The 20,988-nt window shown below is 55.0% G+C and overlaps 1 protein-coding gene across 1 annotated transcript in view; it reads left to right on the forward strand.

Moving 5' to 3' along the window:
* Window positions 1-1,398: 1,398 nt before the first annotated feature.
* The window catches only part of LOC144721884 (coronin-2B-like), a 73,837-nt gene continuing 54,247 nt past the window's right edge, over window positions 1,399-20,988 (forward strand). The window contains exon 1 of the mRNA XM_078599814.1: window positions 1,399-1,886. The gene's annotated coding sequence lies outside the window, so the exon portion shown is untranslated. The remainder of the gene's footprint in view (window positions 1,887-20,988) is intronic.

Raw genomic sequence — 20,988 nt, forward strand, 5'->3', positions numbered from 1 at the left:
CTACGCTGCTGCTGCTGCTGCACGTGGCTGCCTGCAGTCCAGCACTGTGGAGGCAGCAGCGGGGGGGGGTTGGTGGGTCACCGCACAGACGGGGTGAAACTCCTCCCTTCCCCGTGGGCGTCGAGGAGGACGAGCTATACCGTGGCTCGCCAGCAGACGGCGGTACAGCAAGTGGACTCATCGCCGTCTGTTTCTTTAGCATCGTCGTTTGTTTAAATAAGTAATACATAATCGCCATCATTTATTTGGAACAGGGAATAAAGCGTTGCCCCCTCGCGCAAGGCGTGGGGTTTTCTCCGGGTGCTCCGGTTTCCTCCTCCTCCCACATGAATAATAAACAAACACGACTCATCATCGTTAAATGGTTGAAACATCTAAAAATAAAAACCTCAAGTTCGCAGCAGCAGCAGGACCCTCCTGAAAAAGAGCCACAGGATTTAGAGTGTCTCTCCTGCATAAGGCAATGATGATGATGACTGCGAATTCATGTCGAGTGCAGCAGCAGTAGGAGGTATAGTGAGAGGCTGCAGTTGTGGATTGAGGGAGGAGAGGCCTTCATACAGCGGTGGCTAGGAAATGTTAACTACCTCGCCTGGCATACAAGAGGTCGTGGGTTCGATCCCGACCCTGATGACGCCTGCTGCTGTAAACTTTGAGTTTGCGTGTCTCTCTCTCTCTCCGTGGTCGCGTGGATTTTTTTTCTCCGGGTCGTCCGGTGTTCATCCCTCCACGTGCGTCTAAACTGTTTGGCTGCTGCCATCAATGTCCACGCGACGACGAGCCAACTTCGTTGAGCTCTCATGTGTGGGTCGGGTCGCTTCCGAAAGAAAAAAAAGACCTACACAGTCCACAGCTCAACGGGACCTTACCTGGTAAAAACAAATGTTTTAGTTTTAATCGAGCAGTGGATTGAACACAGCTGCTGCTGCTGCTGAGTGGACGGCAGTGGCGTCGTGGATTAGCCGGCCCGTGTGCCCCCCCCCCCCCCGCGAAGGACGCGATTTGAGGAGGCGGCGGCAGGGACCTCTCCAACCCCGACTCGAGCCTGAGAGGACGAGGGTGGGGGTGAGGTGGTGGGTGGGTGGGGGTGAGGTGGTGGGTGGGGGTGAGGTGGTGGGTGGGCGGGGGTGAGGTGGTGGGCGAGGGTGAAGTGGTGGGTGGGGGTGAGGTGGGTGGGGGTGAAGTGGGGGGCAGGGGTGTATACGTCACGACGAGAGTCCTTATCTCATCCCTGGCTCTTTCTACCCCCACCACCTTCCACCACCAACACCACCCACCCCTCCTCCTCCACCACCAACACCACCCACCCCTCCTCCTCCTCCACCACCAACACCACCCACCCCTCCTCCTCCTCCACCACCAACACCACCCACCCCTCCTCCTCCTCCACCACCAACACCACCCACCCCTCCTCCTCCACCACCAACCACGCGTCCACACCCCGCCACTTGTACAAGTAATCGTAATTGGCGATCGCAGGCACACACGGGCACACACACACACAGACACACGCAGACACACGAAGATAGACACACGCGGGTGGTCGCACGAGCGGGGATACACAGTCAGACAGGCAGACAGTGTGTGGCTGCAGTGTCCGTGTTCTGCAACGCTCCGTTTCGCCTTTCCGCTGTCACTGCCAACGTGGAGACATCGTCCGCCTCACCACCAGCACCACCACTCCCCCCGCACACCGCATGGACAGACTGGCGGCGCGGCGCTGCAGGCGCGCCTGGCAGAGGAAGGAAGCGACGGCTCGAGATGAGAACGGGCTCCGGTGTTAGAGCGTGAGAGTACATCAGCAGCAGCAGCAGCAGGAGTACAGACTGGAGAGACACTGGAGAGCGAGAGAGACAAGATACACGTGGAACGGCGCAGCTACAAAGGTGAGTGGAGTGTCTCAGGCGTGTGACACCGCGAGACGCACGCGCGCGGAGTGCGTCTGTGTTGGTGGTGGTGCAGGTGGTGATGGTGCAGGTGGTGCAGGTGGTAGTGCAGGTGGTGGTGCAGGTGGTGGTGGGGTGTGGGGGGATCGACGCAGCCCGCGGGCCAAACACGCGCCGCGACTGCGGTTCGTACCCCTGCCGTGGCCACGTGAAAAGTTGAACAGCCAAACTCCTTGTTGACAGCACTTCAAGTGCCGCGCGGTTACCCCTTCACCCCCCCGCCGCTTCATCCCCCGCCCCTTCACCCCCCCGCTCCTTCACCCCCCCGCTCCTTCACCCCCCCCCGCCCCTTCACCCCCCCGCCCCTTCACCCCCCCGCTCCTTCACCCCCCCGCCCCTTCACCCCCCCGCTCCTTCACCCCCCCGCTCCTTCACCCCCCCGCCCCTTCACCCCCCCGCCCCTTCACCCCCCCGCTCCTTCACCCCCCCCCCCGCCCCTTCACCCCCCCGCCCCTTCACCCCCCCGCTCCTTCACCCCCCCCCGCCCCTTCACCCCCCCGCCCCTTCACCCCCCCGCTCCTTCACCCCCCCGCCCCTTCACCCCCCCGCTCCTTCACCCCCCCGCTCCTTCACCCCCCCGCCCCTTCACCCCCCCGCCCCTTCACCCCCCCGCTCCTTCACCCCCCCCCCGCCCCTTCACCCCCCCGCCCCTTCACCCCCCCGCTCCTTCACCCCCCCCCCGCCCCTTCACCCCCCCGCTCCTTCACCCCCCCGCTCCTTCACCCCCGCCCCTTCACCCCCGCCCCTTCACCCCCCCCGCTCCTTCACCCCCGCCCCTTCACCCCCCCGCCCCTTCACCCCCCCGCCCCTTCACCCCCCCGCTCCTTCACCCCCCCCCCCCCTTCACCCCCCCGCCCCTTCACCCCCCCGCTCCTTCACCCCCCCGCCCCTTCACCCCCCCGCTCCTTCACCCCCCCGCTCCTTCACCCCCACGCCCCTTCACCCCCCCGCCCCTTCACCCCCCCGCTCCTTCACCCCCCCGCCCCTTCACCCCCCCCGCCCCTTCACCCCCCCGCCCCTTCACCCCCCCGCTCCTTCACCCCCCCCCCGCCCCTTCACCCCCCCGCTCCTTCACCCCCCCGCTCCTTCACCCCCGCCCCTTCACCCCCGCCCCTTCACCCCCCCGCTCCTTCACCCCCGCCCCTTCACCCCCCCGCCCCTTCACCCCCCCGCCCCTTCACCCCCCCGCTCCTTCACCCCCCCCCCCGCCCCTTCACCCCCCGCTCCTTCACCCCCGCTCCTTCACCCCCCCGCCCCTTCACCCCCCCGCCCCTTCACCCCCCGCCCCTTCACCCCCCCGCCTCTTCACCCACCCCCCGCCCCTTCACCCCCCCGCCCCTTCACCCCCCCGCCCCTTCATCCCACGGCTCCTCACCGGCAACTGCGGTCCACTCGGACCCCCCCCCCCCCCGTGTCGTCCCACCCTCCCTCCTGGTCACCTTGCTACGCTTCGTGGGCATCGCGACCATCACCACCACCACTCACCATCACAACCAACATCACCACCACTCACCATCACAACCAACATCATCACCACTATCAACCTCAACATGACCGGCATCACCAACACCATCACCACCATAACTCACCATCAACAACCAACATCACCACCACCATCAACTTCAACAGCATCATCACCACCACTATCAGCACCACCAACCACCGACCCTAATCATCAACATCACCACCCACCATCCATGCCTCAAGCTTCCTGACCGGCGGCTCGCTAGGATGCTCTGCGCCCCCGTCTTTCATGGATGTTGTGTGTGTGTGTAGGTGAGTGTGGGTGTGTGTGGGTGAGTGTGTGGGTGAGTGAGTGGGTGATTGAGCTGGCTTGAGCGAGTTGGGTGAGTCTTGTCTTACGACGTTCATAAGGTGCTCCTCGCCAACAACACTTGCCCCGACAGTCTGTCGAGGCTATACGGGGGATATTTGTCCCTGTCGTCGTGACTTGCAGTCTTGGTGGTGGTTGATGCTTTGGTGAGTTAGTGGCTGAGTCAGGTCAGTGAGTGGATGAGTGGGTGTGAGTGGGTGAGCGGTGGTGGAGCAGTTGGCGCTATGCTGCATTACGAACCCGGCGACCCGAGTTCAATTCACCACTCACGGCCAACACCACTGACGATTATCTGGACCGGTCCTGGGCCTCCCCTGGTTCGACTCAGCCTCGAATGAGTACCTGGTGCGGTGTGTAAACATCGCTGCTAGGGAAACAAAGGCGGCCGGGCGTGGTCCGGGCCACCCACCCCCTCGTGTGCCGTTCCGGCCTGCATAGCTCGTGAACAGCACTTGCCCCATCAGTCTGGTAAGGCTATACGGGGGATCTTTGTCTTCGTTGTTTTTGTGAGTGGGTGAGTCGGTGAGTTAGTGTTCATGTGACTTGCACTGTGGTGGTGGTTGATGAGTGTGGTAGTTGATCACAGTGTGGTGGTGGTGGTCGTGGTGGTTGGTCACAGTGTGATGAATGAGACGACACAGTCAATGTCAGCCAGACCCAAGTCGTCAACACAGAGCCAACGAGCGAAGTTCGACGTTTCACACACAACACAACATAAAACCACCAACACAGCAGTTGCCAAAACTTCCACGCACTGCTCCTTTCTGACAGTGCCGAGTCTGTGGCTGGCCCCAACTTCTGTTGTTGTTTTATTTGGCTACGTACCTTACCCACCCGCGGATTAAAAACAAACACGCGCTCACCACGACCGCCAGCACCACGGCCGCCACCACCGCCGAGCCTGGCCAGGCCGGGCGAAGCACGGTTGAGCCTGACACTTTTTTTTTTGACACTTGACGGAAAACCCTTCTCGACACAGGGGGTCAAAGGTCGCTTCGGGCGACGTCTCAGCTGCAGAGGAATCGACAGCGGCCAAAACATTCCACGAACATTAACCAGATTTTTCTACTCGAACTTTTTTGTTTGTTTGTTTGTTTGTTGGTCAAACGATTCAAACTCATTCAAACATTTAAACCCGGGTAATCCGCTGAGATGCGACGTCTCACATTTGCAAGGGTGTCCCGGGGTGTTTGTTCGGTTGGCGGCGTGCACAGCAAACGACGCCGACGACCCAACGTACACGCACATCTTGAACCTGGAGCTTTGTACGGCACAGTGCTCTGCATTCGCACATTGGACGCCTACATCCACGGATGAATGACCGCCTGATTGAGCAAATCGGTGGAAGAGTTTACAGATGAAGTAAGTACAAGGGTTTGCAGGCTGATGAAGTGTTATCATCATCATGGTAGCAGGGCCTTGTATCACACATCGTCATGGTAGTCAATTAGCGTCATCAGCTGTTGACCAGTCGAATGAAGCCATGATCTACCCACTGCGAGATGCAGCCCATCCGCCCCCCTCCCTTGCTGTCTCTTAGCAAGTCAGGGCGTTATTGGCACCCTCCTGACGCCGACGGGAAATTGAGTATCGTGATGTCTGCTGTGGTGATCCACCAACCCTCGCCGCTGACTCCTCTGCGGTGCTGGATTCCAGGCAGCTGCGTGCAGCAGCAGCAGCGTCGCCACCACAGCCGCTGTGCCATTGGCAAATAACAGCATGCACAAGCAGAATAGCAACAATCGTAATTTACATTTGTAAAGTGCCGTATTTCATCCGTAGATCCCACTGCTCCGCCACCGTGTAGGGAAAGCAGGAAATTAACAGAACCTGCAGGGTAGACGGCCAGAGCTGCAGTTTAAGACAGGACTTAAATATAGCTCACGACTCTGTCCTATTCCCAAAGGTAAAGCGTTACAAAGTTTGGGAGCTGCACAGTGGCACAAAGCCCGATGATCGCCCCAGGAAACGAGCCTTGACCTCGGAGTGCTAACGAGGTCTCGGGGACCTCGTTGCTGTATCGAGACAAACCATTTCCTGTAAATAATTGCGGGGCTAACCCACTGGGTGCCTTGCAGGTCAGTAGCAGGGCCTTGTATCACACATCGTCGGCCGAGGTTATCTCCTGCGGTGCCGCAATTCGTCTCGCCCCAGCGCGTGGAGCCGATTCCATCGCTCCGTCTCTTGAGGAGGCCGCGTCTCCCGGGGCGTGTTCTCTCCCTCCTTTGGCTGCCATTCTTCCACTGGGCTCGTCCCTCGACCGTCATCCCTTGCAGCCGTGGTGCGTCCAGCGCGAGTCCACGTCCTCTCCGTGACAGTCACTGCGATGCCTCCGATCGTTGGCGTGAGCTGCCCGTCGTATCGTCGGGTGCTCGGCACCACACCTGGGCCAACGTTCTGATGCTTGCACAAAGACAAAGATCCCCCGTGTAGCCTTAACATAACTGTTGGGACAAGTGATGTTAGCGAGCACCTATGAAGGCCGGCACGGCACACGAGGGGGGGGGGGGGGTGGGTGGCCAGTACCACACCCGACCGCCTTTGTCTCCCCAGTGACGATGTATTTCCACACTGCACCGGGATCTCATTTGAGGCTAAGTCGACCTAGAGAAGGCCCAGGACCAGTTCAGAATATCGTCGCTTGTGTTGGCCATAAGCGGGAATCGAACTCGGGTCCACGTATTCGTAGCACAGCGTGCTAACCGCTACACTACCGTTCCCCATATAGATGTTTGCACGCACACACAGACACGACCTTGTGCTCATTTATGGCCAAGTCGACCTAGGAGAGGCCCCAGGACCGGTTTGGTTACCACTGGCGTCGTCCAGGGCCGGGGAATCGCACCCAGGTGGGCTACCGCTCCCCGCAATATAAATGCGGCGTGTTTATGCACTCGCGTTCGAATGCCAAACCCGTGGCGTGTGCGCGTTACGATCGAGATGAGGCATGTCAACACCAGGTGAGGGCTTCTGTCGGCATCCTTTACCCGGCTGCAGACAGATCTCGGTGTTTTCAACGCGAAACGCTTTCACAACAGAGAGACGCGCGGCAATCGTTCCCGTGGCCACCCTAGCCCAGAACGCAACTCAAATTTCGTCGTTTTTTGACCTAGCCTGGCCTAGGTCAAAAAGATCAAATGTCCTACATTGCCCGATCATCAACACCACGGGTCAGAATGAGCCCCTGCTTGACCCGTGTACAATATTTACCGAAGTGTGGCCGACTGACTCGCTAGATAAACACGCGAAGTTCGTGATCGTTTAGACAACGATGGTGATGACGATGAGCATGGTGATGTTTGCGTGTCTAGAGGGGCTTGCATTCACCATCAGCAGCAGCAGAAACAGCCATGATCTATCCACTGCTGGAAGGCGGCCACCCCCACCTCGCCCCCCCCCTTCCCTCCCAAGCCGTCACCATCTCTCACATGGCAGACGATTTAATTGCTCCATCTCCACGGTGGATATCCTCTCTCGGGCGCGTTCCCTCCTTTAGCTGCTGTCATTCCGTCGTTGGACCTTGACTAAGGGCCATCGCCCCGAACCCAACGGACATCGCCCCGAACCCTTGACCAATGGCCATTGGCAGTGACAGACTGGGACTAACAGTTTTGCCCCGAGCGTTTAGCAACACGGGACCAAAATTTCCGTGTGATCCTCATCGGGCCCATTTGGTGCTTAGTCCAAAAAAACACTAATTTGAACAGCGAGGAAGGCTTTTTTTGGGGGCTTCCGAACATCGTGTGGACTTAACGCCAACCGAGAGCGTGAATAAGAAATGGGGCGTACACATTAAAGGTAATAAAATATTTCAAGCATTTTTTTTTTATATACTCTGGTCACATTTGACATTTCCCCACTGCCACACAGACCGGCTCCACAGTTCCCTGGGGATGGACCAGCCCACCGGGCATCTTGCACAACAGTGGTGAGATGTTAACTACCTCGCCCGATATACAGGGGATCATGGGTTTTGTCCCCCACCTGCATATTTGGAGTTTGCGTGTCTTTCTCTCCGTGGTCGCGTGGATTTTATCTCCGGGTCCTCCGGATTTTGTCCATCCAATTTTTAGAAACACGCGTTTGGAGTATTTGGCTACTCAAAATTCCACGTGATGATAAACCACTTCGTTGAACTATTTTTATGACCAGGTCGCTTCTGAAAAGAGCTGTATAGTTCAGTGGGCCTTACTTGCTAAAATAAAAAATAATAGTTTTAGTTTAGGGCTGCCAAATGGCCAGTCCCAGCCTGGCCTTCACCCCCTAACCCTTGACCAACGACCATCGCCCCTCACTCTAGCGACGGGCTCAGCCCAAGCCCTACCCTCTGTTCTCTGCACACATCACGGCTGCTTTATCTTCGACGAGTGGAATCTGCCGTTACATGACACTTAAAGTGCAGACTCCGTGGAATATGAAGATAGCAACTTGTAAATTCCAACCCGTGTCCCTTTAGAGAACACAACAAGACTAAGACCCCCGCCCCCCCATATAACATTTGACAAACTGTTGGGGCAAGTGTTGTGAGCACAGAGCACGTTATGAAGGCCGGCACGGCACATTAGGCAGTGGGTGGTCACGGGTGGCTGTATTCTATTTGTTTATCGTGGAGGCTTCGAACAAACGCCTCCTCATTCGAGACACGAACATCATCGCACTCCTCCTCCTCCTCGAAGATACCGGTGGTGTAAACCATCAACCGCGTCAGAACATCAGCAGCTGGCCGATGCTGCACCGCGTCTCCTCCGTGAATGAGGAAATGAAAGACGCGAGCCACAGTGGTGGGACCTGTGGCCATGCAATCCAAACTACGTAAAATGTAGCAAACCCATAGAGACACACAGAGATACACTCATAGAGACGCACGAATAGAATTGTCGAGACCTTTAACACAGGGAGCGGGGGGGGGGGGTAGATGGGCGATGGGGGGCTCTGGTGACACCGCCACCAAACAAAGGCTGGAATTTGAGATGGCTCTGCCAATAAACGCCATCTCGCTCGCTCGTCGCTCATAACTTCCCAACCGAACGGAGCAAATATAAAGAACTTCCGCAAGTCACCCCAGGGGAGGGATAGAGCGGCACCCCGTCACCGGAGAGACAAAGACGGCTGGGGGAGTCGCGGTGTCTCAGCGAACTCGGTAATCAAGGCGGCAGTAAGGGATGGCACCTGGGGGGGACGGGGGGGGGTAACCCAAATCAACATTCATCTGTGGGTGATGTAGAGACTCGGGGTGAAATTATTTTTAATCGATGTTGAGAACACAAATAACATACATCATTAGGAAATTCGCCTCCTTCACAGACCTGTCCCTCTGCATACAAAACAAGTGTTTTAGTTTTCACACATCCCATCAGCCACACGGTCTTCTGAAAATCAATTCAGCATGACGGTCCGATTCGAGAGATGTATTTTTTCTGTGTAAACTAAACACTACGGTGATTAAATAACTCAAAACTATTTTTATTTTACCAGTTAAGGCCCACTGAGCTGTATATCTCTTTTTCAGAAGCGACTTGGCCAAAAATGATAGCTTAACAAAGTGGCTTATCGTGTGGAAATGTATAGCAGCCATATACTCCAAACGCGTGACGTTGATTCTAAATGTGGAGGGGAAAACCGCAGGAACCGGAGAAATATTCCACGGGGAGAGAGACACGCAAACTCGAAATATACAACAGGCGTCAGGGTTGGCATCGGACCCACGGCCTCCTGCAAACCAGGCGAGGTAGTTAACATCTCGCCACGGTGGCAGCGTTTCCTTCCAGTGGCTGCAGGAGTGACTTGAGGACCCATTCACAGCAGCATCAGCAGCAAGCAAGCAGCGCATGCGGGGTGCTGTTTGACGAATCGAGACGCGGACGATTCGATTCCCTGCATCGCGCCGTACGACTCCGTGCGTCGTGCGGCGGCGAATGGGATTCTCAAAGGTCGACGAGTGGCCGCGTCGCTACTTCCCCGAATCTCTTCGTCTTTCGTATGGCTGATGTAGATGCAGAGCCGCAGTGGATAGATCGTGGCTGCTGCTGCTGCTGCTGCTGACGACGATGGCCTGATATGGTGAATGCAAGACACTGTAGACACGCAAACACATCCATCATCGTCGTCATCGTTATCTGAACGTTAACGACCATGAGGCTGGGAGCCAAGGCCTTAGAGGTGGCACGGTGAGCGATGACGCGTTGTGGTGGCCTCCACAGAAACGTTGATTGTGGATGACCTTAAACTTGAGCCGTATCTCCAGCCGTGGAAGATGACTTTGAATGTATGTATGCTGGACGTCTTTGACACCGTGCATAGCTAACAGTGATATTCGGAGGTGCGGGAGTGGGACAACAAACTAAACACAAAAATGAGTTTCCAATGTAGATTATTTAAACGTGCATAGCTCCAGTGGCTTCCTAATATCGGAAGGAAGAGCGTTCCAGACGGCCGCAGAAGCGCATCTGAAAGCGCCGCGCGATGCGGTGACCACCATATTTGTTCGATGGTTCGCCAAAACCCGCTGCGAGGGTGAGCGGATTGCCACTGACCGAGGGGGTCAATCAACCATCAAAGACAAAGATCCCCCGTATAGCCTTAAATTACTTTTGGGGAAAAGTGCTAATAAGTGCTGTTAGAGAGTAGCACCTATGAAGGTCGGCACACACGGTGCATGCATTTTCAAAGCCAAGGTGCCCCTCGGCAGGCGGGTAGCTCACACACAGAAGCTGTGGTCCATGACAGGGGGCATGGGATTTTGGGTTGGATTTGTGGTTGAGGACGCTACGAGCGAGTGCGTTTGCTTGTGCAGGTGCGTCTCATCTGGGAGGGCCTTATAGTTGTCATGTTTTTTTTTTGAAAGAGTGAGAACTATTTATCCAGGAAAGGCCTCCTCGAGTTTCGAGACTCTTTATATCGCGGGATCCTTCTACAATGGGGATTTTCGGCCATCAACTCCATGAGGAGTGAGAGTTGGCCCGGCCCCCGTTCAGATAATCGTCAGCAATTTTGGCCGCCAGAGGCAATGACCAGACTCTGGTCACCGTTGGGGCAAGTGCTGTTAGCGAGCACCTATGAAGGCCGGCACGGCACACGACGTGTGCACATCGCACCAGGGTACTCACTTGAGGCTGAGTTGACCTAGGGGAGGCCCATGACCAGTTCATAAAATCGTCACCGGTGTTGTTGGCCGCGAGCCGGAATCATCGAACTCGGGTCGCCGGGGTTCGTAGCTCAGCGCGCTAACCGCTGCGCCACCGCTCCCCTCATCAAAGACAAAACACACGCACACACCGACAGACAACCGCTCGCCTTTGCGGTTCTTGTCAGCGAGCGGAGGGATAAACGACGCGCTTACCTGGCGGCAACCGAGCGACGTTGCCATTGTGCGGCGCGCACGCAGCGACTGCCACGGGCGGCTTTCCAGTGGCAGGGCTCATGTGACAAGACAACAAACGCTGCCAAGGGAAGAGAGAAAGAAAAACCCAATTTTTGTTGACTTTTACATCGTGGCTGCAAATTAAAAACACACACACACACAGGTACACACACACAGGTACACACACAGGTATACACACACAGGTGTACACACACTGGTACACACACACACACAGGTACACAGGTACACACACAGGTACACAAACACAGGTATACACACAGGTACACACACACAGGTACACACACAGGTACACACACACAGGTACACACACACACAGGTGCACACACACAGGTACACACAGGTACACAAACACAGGTACACAAACACAGGTACACACACACAGGTACACAAACACAGGTACACAAACACAGGTACACACACAGGTACACACACACAGGTACACACACACAGGTAGACACACACAGGTACACACACAGGTACACACACAGGTACACACACACACAGGTGCACACACACAGGTACACACACACAGGTACACAAACACAGGTACACACACACAGATACACACACAGGTACACACACACAGGTACACACACACAGGTACACACACACAGGTACACACTCACAGGTACACACTCACAGGTACACACACACAGGTACACACACACAGGTACACACACAGGTACACACACAGGTACACACACACAGGTACACACACACAGGTGCACACACACAGGTACACACTCACAGGGTCACATACACAGGTACACACACACAGGTGCACACACAGGTACACACACAGGTACACACACAGGTACACACACACAGGTACACACACACACCAGTACACACAAACAGGTACACACACAGGTACACACACAGGTACACACACACACAGGTACACACACACAAGTGCAACTGCAGGCGGTGGAGATCCGTGGCGGGGAGAGTGCGCAGGCGGTGCAGCTGCTCCCAGCAGGGGCCGGAGGAGGCTCAGGTGTCCAGGATACGAATATGGGGGAGGAGGAGGAGGGGGGTGGTGGAAAAAGCGGGCTGCCCATTCCACGAATTGCCCCAGAGCCGATGCCAACGCACCACTGCTGCTGCTACGCTACCGCCCCTATCCCGAGTTTTGGACAAAGAGACGCGGTCTCACAAACCACACAGCTATCGTACAATTACAGCTATTGTAGGTACACGCGTGGGCCGCGTGTCCAGGGGCTGTCCCGCACGATTGTGTGGCTTTGTTAATGAGTGGGGGGAAACATACTTTCAAGTGACTTTCATGCATGTTCAACTTCTTTCGCGCCGTACGTAGCCAACCGTGCTAATCGGAGGTGCGGTTTGGAAGGACAACAGACTAAACACAAAAAGCAGTTCTCAAGAAATTAGCTTTCAATCCAGATTATTTTAAAGTAGGTAGCTCCCAGTGGCTTCCGAATATGGGAATGAAGAGCGTTCCAGACGGCCGCGGAAGCGCATCCGAAAGCGTGCGATGCGGTGTCTTTATTCGTTGGCAAGCAGCCAAAAGCCGTCGCTGCGAGGAAGAACATCCATAATAGAGGTTTTTTGGGTTAGATCGCGTAAATATGAATGTGTCATTAACCCGCCACCACCCGACACAGCCAATTAGTAAGGTTCGTCACGTAAACAGAACGTGCCAATTCGTTACGAGTGCAGCAAACCGGTGTGTTGGAGAGTACATCCGTTGTGGATTCACGAATGATAGCTCAACGAGATGGCTTATCATCGTGTGGAAATGTATCGTAGCCAAATACTCGATAAGCGTGATGTTGATTTCTAAATGTGAAGGGCAAAACCCGGACGACCCAGAGAAAAATCCACGCGACCACGGGGAAAGAGAGAGAGACACGCAAACTCCAAATCTACAGCAGCAGGCGTCAGGGTCAGGATTGAACCCACGACCTCCTGTAGACCAGGCGAGGTCGTTAACATCTTGCCACTGTGGCGCCTTTTATTTATATATTTTGTATCAATGCCCAGGGCTGTAAATTTGTATCATTATTGTTACAAGGGTGTTTCCCAGGCGCTCTGCTGTAGATGTTTGCCAAGCCAAACATTTTACTTTTCATTCCCAGGGCTCAAAATGTGAGATATTAATTTTAAAAAAATAACAATTTAGTGGGATGTTTGTAGGGTAATTATCGGAGATTGGGCTGTGACGATCGACTTATCGCGCTTGAGAACCCCATCAGACGCGTCCTTCTGCTCGGACATCGGCGCGACGTCCGAAGTTTCGCTCCACGTACCTCTTCCCGACAACGGCGATAGCGCCGTGCAAACCCTCCGGAGGAACTCCTCGTACGGGGGGGGGGGGGAGTGGGCGGGGCGGAATTCCCGCCTACCGCTGTGTCGGAGCGCAGCTTTCACCGAAAATGTGTTGTGTGTGTAAGCGTCACGGGATACAGCTCGGCCGGCACCTTGTTCGCGTGTGTCCTCCACCTGCCGTGTGGACACACGGCCGCCACTCGACCCCCCCCCCTCTCCAGCGACCCATTCCCCCCCCCCGGCAAAACAAAAAAAAACAAAAAAAATCCACAGCGCCCCGAAAATTACCCGAGATGGCAATTAGCCGCTTTTCTCCACAGTCCAACGTCACCGTGCTGCGGGAGACGCCGCCACGGGGGGGGTAGCGGCCACCTGCCTGGACAACAACAGAATGAGAAGCCGCGAACACCGACTCGGACCGTGGCATGTCGTGTCAGATGCCATCACGGGCGGCAGGTGCGGCGGCGCGCGGTGAAAGGGCGACTCGCGTGCCGCAGACTCGCTCGGGGGGGGGGGAAGCGAGAGAGTTGGAGGGGGCAGAACGGGGGTTGAGGAGCACAGGGTAGTGTGGCAAAGTGCCGCGCTTTGCTCTCTCTCACTCTCATCTCACTCTCATCTCTCTGTCGCTCTCTCTCTCTCTCTCGGTCTCTCTCACTCTCTTGCTCGCTCTCTCATGATCTCATCTTTCATTCACTCTCACTCTCTCACTCTCTCACTCTCTCACCTTTCTCGCACTCTCTTACTCCCATCTCTCTGTCGCTCTAACTCTCTCTCTGGATCTCTCTCACTGTCTTGCACGCCCTCACTCGCTCTCGTCTCTCTCTTTCTCTCTCGTCCCTCCGTGCCGTGTCTCTGCAGGACTCCGTGGGGTTTGGGATTACGCGCCAGAGCTGTCGTACGGCGCGCCGATGTCGTGCCACCTGTCACTCGGCCGCGACTGTCCGACGTTTCCCCTCCACGTGCCGCACCGGTTTCGACATCCAGTGTCTCATCAGCAGAGTCAGGCTCGCTCGAACTGATGCTGGTGAACTGCGAGATGTGTATAAGGGGCACAAGGAAACCTCTCTTTGTACAAAAGTATGTTGAACTTTTTTCGCACCGTACGGAGCCAATGGTGCTAATCGGAGGTGCGGGGGAAGGACAACAAACGCATCTTTAAGATACAGGGTCCCTAGTTCGATACAAAACGAATAACATGAACAAAAAAGCCACGATTGATTGGCACCTGTATGGCTCACAAGTGACGACATCACATTTATACCCCGCTCTATTTAAGACTTATCCACCACTCTGGCTGTCGCCTGATGCTGCTGGTTGTGATCGCTGGCGAAACGTCACGGTGACTCGAATGGTAAATGTTGTGGGTTTACTCTCCAACACACCGGTGTGCTGAAGTAGTAACTAATTGGCACGTTCTGTTAACGTGACAAACCCATAACTGATTGGCTGTGTCGGGTGGTGGCGGGTTTAACGACACGTTTATATATTTACGCGATCTAACCCAAAAAAAAGCCTCGATTACGGAAGAAGGAAAAGCAACACACGAACTGCCCGGTGTCGCCGTCGTGGAGAAGGCACACACCCTGGTGCCGTGCCTCTTGGCGACGCGTCTCGAGATGCCGGCGCACCGCAGAGGCCACGTCGCGGCGCGGCCTCGGCGTCGCTGGCGTTGACGTTCGCCCACGGAGGAGAAGAAGAAGAAGAGAAACCCCACGCGGCGTCGCGCCCTTGCGAAGGAGCTCAGCGAGCCGCCCGACGCACCGTGACGACGAGGACGAGGACGATGAGGACGACGAGGACGTTCCTATAAAGCAACAAACACCGATCAGGAGAGACGTTAAAATGGGATGCATGAAACGCAGCTCATTGCTCGTGGGTTAAACACCAATTATAAAATGAAGAAGAAGAAACAATGACAGCACTCTCTGTGTAAAGGCTACGGGAGACGTTGATGGACGGACGCGGTATCCCACGTGGCCTCTCCTTGTGCCGCGGTGTTGTTCAGCACGATTGTCCGACGTTTCGCTCCACGTGCCCCAGCCACGTAGAGGGCGGCGCGGTGAGGGTGGGGGGCGGATGTGATTAACCATACTTCACCGCACCGGTCGACGCTGCTTGGTGAAAGGGGCGTGCGCCCGGGACGCGTTTGACTCTCGCTCGCTACCGACGTCAGCCACGGGGCGCGAAAATCGACCTCGAGTGGCCGGGTTCATAGCGCAGCGCGATCACCGCTGCACCGGTGGCGCACGCAGAGGACTGTATCGGAGGTGCGATTAAACGTGACCCTAGGAAGCCCCCCTTCCCCCCCCCCCCCCCAGGGTATTCGCCCCCTACCCCTCTTCAGGATGACCCCGGCGTTCCGGACCAACGCGACCCAGCGGCGCTGTGAGAGCACGCCGGCTCTGGGCGGGTTTCGATCTGCTGGCGTCAGGCTTTGCTTTAAACAAATTATATTGAAAACTATTTTCTCGAGAACGACTTTAAGTGCTTTAGTTTGTTGTCCTTCTCCCCCCCCCCACCGCACATCCGATTAGCACGGTTGACTACGTATGGTTCAACATACATATTACTGTACACGACACACTACACTACTATACACTACAATACACTACACTATGCACTACACTGCTATACCACACTATACAGTGCACACTACACACGACGATACACTACACTACTAAACACTACACACTAGACTATACTATACACTATACACTACACACTAGACTACACTATACACTACACTGCTGTACATATTGGGGGGCGCACTCGCTCTAAACGACAGGGCGCTGTTCGACACAGCCACTAACGCATTGTCCTCAGCACTGATTAGTATTTAAATTTATCTCCAGATAAATGTGCTATCCGGTAATAAATAGTTTCTATATATGTCTTAAAAAAACTGACACGAAGCAAATATGAAAGCACGAGACTGCCTCCTCCAGTGAAAGACAGAAACGTCGTCAATCTCAAACATGTGACGGAGATTCCGTGGCCTTGCGCCCGCTTATCTCGTGCCCATAATTAGCCCCGGAGGGCCCCATCATGGGGCCGACGATCAGCTGACTACTGCTATCTCCTGGCGTCCCCCACCTACCCATCCACCCACCCACCCGTCCACCCACCCACCCGTCCATCCACCCACCCACCCAACCACTCACTCATCCACCCACCCATCTGTCCATCCACCCATCCACCCACCTAAACACCCAACCAACCACCCACCCACGCACTCAAACATCCATCCAACCACCCACTCAACCACCCACCCACCTACTCACCCACCCATCCACCTACCCACCCAACCATTCATCCACCCATCCACCTACTCATCCATCCATCATATGACCTCTGGCCGGCGCCAGCGGTAGAAAAGGGGGCTTTTCTATGAATTGCTGTCAAACTGAATTCCTGTCCAAATGATCATTGAGATACTGGTGGGTGTTCATCTCTTGTTAACAGCCTCCGCCAGAGGAATGTGGAAATTCCACATTCCTATGGCGGAGGCGGATGCTAACTTGCAAGTTGACGAATGCGTATCGTCAACAACATCTCTTTTATCATTGACACTATTATGAACAATCATCAGCAGCAGTAGTAGCATCCAGCCGAGCGGCGTACTACGGAGGGAGGTCTGTGTTACAAGCCGCCGCGAGCTAAACCATCGATTACCCCCAACCTGCCCCTCCTCCATGTCTGACGCCGCAACTCGGCAATCCCTGGCAGGCACTGGCAGTCACCTTGCCGTGAGGGAGGGAAGTTTACGTCCTCCGGGGGGGGGGGGGATCTTCGAGTCTCGCCAGGCCATTCGGAGTCTCGCTTTGCGTCAGTTGTGTTGTACAATACTGTAGAAGTAGTAATAATAATAATAGTACTAATAGTGTAATGACGACTTGACAGACTTCTCTTGAGGCGGCACTTTATTGAAGACACGTTCACCTGACGTCAGGCGGAGACCCCCACTGCAACAGCCCCGAGTCTCCCGCGCATCTCCCCCTTTTATACCGACACGAGGCCACGCCCCCCTTCCCGAACCTTCTCGCCGACTCTGGACGCTCGCTCCACCGGCAGATTCCTCCGTCCTCTTCCGTCGCCTGACCGCGCTCCCTTCTCGATCATTCACGTAGCCACCAGTCCCTTCACACTCACAGCTGACTCCCCTGTCATTACCTCCCGTGGCCACTAGTGCATTCACACAGTAGGCTGACTCCCCTGTCATTACCTCTCGTGGCCATTAGTCCACTCACACAGTAGGCTGACTCCCCTGTCATTACCTCCCGTGGCCACTAGTGCATTCACACAGTAGGCTGACTCCCCTGTCATTACCTCTCGTGGCCATTAGTCCACTCACACAGTAGGCTGACTCCCCTGTCATTACCTCCCGTGGCCACTAGTGCATTCACACAGTAGGCTGACTCCCCTGTCATTACCTCCCGTGGCCACTAGTCCACTCACACCGCATGTAGACGCTACCGTCATTACAATAGCAACACTTATTCACCGCTCACTGCGTGTACACGCTCCCCCTCATGTGCCGAGGTATTCATCTTCCCATGATTTAGCCGGGCAGTGTCGGCGGTGATGGTGGTGGCTACGCTGATGCACGCGGCTGCCTGTGATCCAGCGCTGTGGAGGCAGCAGCAGCGAGGGTTGGTGGATCACCGCACACAGATGGCGTGAAACTCCACTCAGATTAGCACGATTGGCTACGTACGGTGCAAAAAAAGTTCAACACACATGCGTACGTACAAAAGGCATCTTCCTCGTCGTGGGTCGTGGCTGGAGATATGGCTCAAGTTCAAGGTCAAGAGGTCAACTGCAATCAACGTTTCTGTGGAGGTCACCACACCGCGCCATCGCCTCCTTCCCTCTGCTAGATTACGCAGCAGGTGCTCGATCAGCGCCCACCAGAAGAAGGCGGCACAGTGAGTGTGGACTCCATCTGTATGGGATAAAGCGTTTCCCCCTCGCACCCGTGGGTTGTCTGCGGGTGATCCAATTTCCGCTGACATGTAGGCGTAACTCGATCCCACGTCCCCCCATCCCCCCCCCACACTTTGTCTCTCTCTCTCTCTTTCGTCGTCTCTCGTTCGCTCCTTTTGTCTGGAAGCCAGCCGCTGGATTCACAAGCCAGCCATCGGGTTATAGAGTTGCTGCTCAGTTCATGTCCGTACGGCAGATGAAGAAGACGAAGAAGAAAAAGGGACGAAGAGGGAAGGAGAGGAAGAGGCAGGAAGAAGCAAGAAGGAAAATAAGGTCAATATAATGACTCGTCCACAGCAGTCTGATTCTCTCACCTGAAGACGGCCGCTTGTTGTTGAGATCGAAACGTCGTGATCTGTTATTTTTTCTACCTACGTGACTTTACCGAAAGAACCAAAGAGTAAGGAAAAGAAGACCTTGGCAACTCCACGTGCTTCTGCACGGCCCCCACTCACCGGCCAGGCGGCTCTGCAGTGGAGCGAGCGGCCCTCGCAATCGAAAGGCTGCGAGTTCAACTCCTGCTTTGGTGGCTTGGTCAGTCAGCCAGTCGGTGAGTGGACCGGTTCACCAGTACATTGGCTGATCCGATGGTCAGTGAAGCGAACCTAGTTACTGGACTGTCTGCACGAGTACAATTTATGGATTCGTTGCTCAGTCAGTTGGTGAGCTAGTTGACTCGTGCATTAGTGAATTCGTCGGACAGTCGGTTAGTGAACCGGCTGGGTGGTAAGCTGACGGATTGGCTGGTCAGCCAGCCAGGCAGCCAGGCAGTCTGTCAGTCAATGACCGGTCAGTCAGCTGATCGTTTCATTTTTTTTCCACCAGTCGCTCAATCCTTGTCTTTCGTGACCTCGCTGTTGCTGGCTGTGGGGTCACGCGGATTGGTCCGTTGGGCTTAAGACTCAGCTGGGGGCCAGCTCCACTCCCCCGGCCTCCCCCCATCGGCTGCCCCCATCCCCCTCCTCCCCCCGCCTCCCTTCCGCCACCCCACAGCTGTGACGGGGCAAAGGTCTCCGGAGGCGTCTGTGGAGCTTGAACAAATTGGGCGACTGCCCGGCGGCGCGGGTGAATCTACGCGCGAGTGATTAATGCGTGCGGGCCGGGTAATGCGTCCGTGCCACTTACATGTAGATTAAGTTTAAACACACAGAGTGCGCCTCGACAGAACGCAGGGTGCGCCCGTAATGGGACGTGACGCGTGCGTCATGATACTGCGCTCAATGTTGCGCGGGGCCAGCTTTGTCGTTCTGTTGGTTTCAGAACCCGCCATAGGAACGTGGAATTTCCGGCACTTGCTTCATAACACATCTACAAAGTGAAGCATTATCAATGAAAGACAAAGCACCCCAACTCTAAATCAAAATTAGGGTAACCTATGACATTTTTTCCAATCCAATAATATATCCCATTTTATTCACTGCATCCTAAATGGCTTTTATATTTATTTGTTTAAAACAATATAGGAGACTCAAGGGTTGGAGCATTGGACCAGCGCCTTTCCGATTCCGAGTTAGAATCTGGGTTTCAGCCGCCCATTGTTTCAAGTGTCGAGATTTGTATTTGACCAGGCAAGGCCCCACTGACCTGTGCAGCTCTTTTACAGAAGCACACCTGTCGATCACTAATGATAGCTCAACGACGTGGCTTTTCACGTGGAAATTTACCGCAGCCAAATACTCTGAACGCATGTTAAATTACAAATTTTGGAGGGAATAACCGGAGGACATGCAGAGAAAAATGTACGCGATCACGGGGAGAGAGACAAGCAAACTCCAAATATAGAGCAGGCGTCAGGTTTGGGATCGAACCCACGACCTCCTGCATACCTGGAGAGGCAGTTAACATCTCGCCACTGCGGCGCCCCTGATGGACTCAGTTGATGGACTCATCCCGGTTACCAGTGACTCACATAGCCACTCATAGACTCACATAGATACTCATAGACTCACATAGACACTCAAAGACTCACATGGATACTCATAGACTCACATAGACACTCATAGACTCACATAGATACTCATAGACTCACATAGATACTCATAGACTCACATAGACACTCATAGACTCACATGGATACTCATAGACTCACATAGACACTCATAGACTCACATAGACACTCATAGACTCACGTAGACTGAGCTGTGGTTTAACCGGGTTCTCAAGTGTAGACAGTTGATGGTCTCCGCCCCATCACCAATGACTGCACAAAGTAAACCATTGAGTTTTCACTTCGTTTGGCTCAAATCCGGCTCTGAGAAGTGAATGTCAATCAAACGTCGATGTTTGATTGACATCCAGGACCGGTTCGGACGTCAGTCGCCACTGACCTTCGCCTTGACCTCCAGGAATCAAACGCAGGTCAACCGGGTCATGGCGCATTGCAGCAAAACCAGCGCCGCGCCACCACTTACAGCCCCGCATTTACAACAACAACAATGGTTATCTATCCAATCAATATAAAAAATATATACCAAAACATCCCAATGGAAAACGATGACATTTCTGTGACCTGTTGTAATTAAATGTTTCAATTATAGTCTTGGTGGAGTTTAAAG

Source organism: Lampetra planeri, chromosome 13, assembly GCF_965212315.1.
Source record: "Lampetra planeri chromosome 13, kcLamPlan1.2.h2, whole genome shotgun sequence".
Taxonomy (NCBI): domain Eukaryota; kingdom Metazoa; phylum Chordata; class Hyperoartia; order Petromyzontiformes; family Petromyzontidae; genus Lampetra; species Lampetra planeri.